The sequence below is a fragment of the Pteropus medius genome, unplaced genomic scaffold (genome assembly GCF_902729225.1).
Source record: "Pteropus medius unplaced genomic scaffold, Ma_sr-lr_union100, whole genome shotgun sequence".
Lineage (NCBI taxonomy): Eukaryota > Metazoa > Chordata > Mammalia > Chiroptera > Pteropodidae > Pteropus > Pteropus medius.
In genome coordinates this window covers 7,267,273-7,268,645 of record NW_024342475.1, presented here as the reverse complement: position 1 = coordinate 7,268,645, position 1,373 = coordinate 7,267,273, and the positions used below count along the sequence as shown (strand labels likewise).

General features: G+C 29.9%; 1 pseudogene; it reads right to left on the bottom strand.

Annotated features, from left to right (window-relative positions):
- Positions 1 to 983: 983 nt before the first annotated feature.
- LOC120605425 (uncharacterized) lies at positions 984 to 1,102 on the bottom strand (annotated as a pseudogene).
- Positions 1,103 to 1,373: the final 271 nt, after the last annotated feature.

Genomic DNA, 1,373 nt, shown 5'->3' with positions numbered 1-1,373 from the left:
GTTAAACTTAAACATAGGTGCACATCACATTCTTTGTCATTTTAAAGTGTAGTTTTTAGACTTTTCACAGTAACAGTAATAATATTTATTAAATTATTTCATTAACCTTAAGAAAATTTCAATATTGTATTCAATTAAAAAAAAACAATTTTAGTTATATAGTCTTATTAGTTTCTAATAAAGGTAAAGAAAGTAAAATGATAAATTTTAGCATACAATTCTGTATTTTTGTTTTTAATTATCAATAGAGATAAATATGCATAAACTTGAAAAAAAATAATATGTGTGCCTATGAATTTATATTCAAGTTCTTTAAGAAAGGTTCTATTTGTTTGTTTAAAATTCTGGTCACACATTAGATGTCTTAATGTGGATGTCACCATATGAGAAAATACATAGTATGAGAAGAATAAAGAGATTCAATTGTCTCGACATTTTTTCTTCATCAGTGTTACTAGTACCCGGTCAACCTCAGATTCACCAGGTCTTTCTGGGAATTTAATACCAATTTTCTCAATCTCCACTGAGTCTCAAATTTCGATGCTAATACAGAAAGGGTCCATTTAAATGACAATCACACAAGTAGGAAAGCTATGCCAAGGTATTATTCCTTATGCCAGACTGATACCAAAATTCATGCTTTTTTCACAACGCAGGACCTTTGATCTATTAAAACAGTTTTGTTTTTTTTTTTAACATTTTGCAGAATAGAAATGTTTAAGGCTTAACTTATTTTTAAGTCTACCTGAGGCTATAAATTGTGATAATCTATTCATTTAAGTATCCTGTCTACAGCTTTTCCTAGAAAACTCTAACAACTGATAGTTCAGGGTTTTTAAAAATTATCTATTTATTTATTTATTTATTTATTTATTTATTTATTTATTTTTATTTTTTATTTTTTGTAGGCGAAGCAACCCTTGGTTGACCTCACAGATTGCAAGGACCTTGACAGCTTACAATCCCTTATTTTTTATTTTTTACACCTATAACACCTGGTCTTCCTAGGTAGTCTCCCATCCAAGTACTAACCAGGCCTGACCCTGCTTAGCTTCCGAGATCAGAGGGGATGGGGCTTGTTCAGGGTGGCACGGCTGTAGGCAGTGTAGGTGTTTTAAAACCTTTGATGAAAACATTATAAATCAAATTTTAATTCTCCAATCAGAAAAAAATGAGCATGACACTATTAGGACATAACATGATTGTCTTACATAAAATGTAGTTATTGTTTGCATCTACTCATCATACTATGTAGAATTATGTAGTAAATTCTATGTGAACTTTGCCCATTCAGTGGCACAGGAATAATAAAAACAAAACTAACAAAACAAAAGCAAAATTACTAATTCGATTCACTTTCAAATTTGACTGGA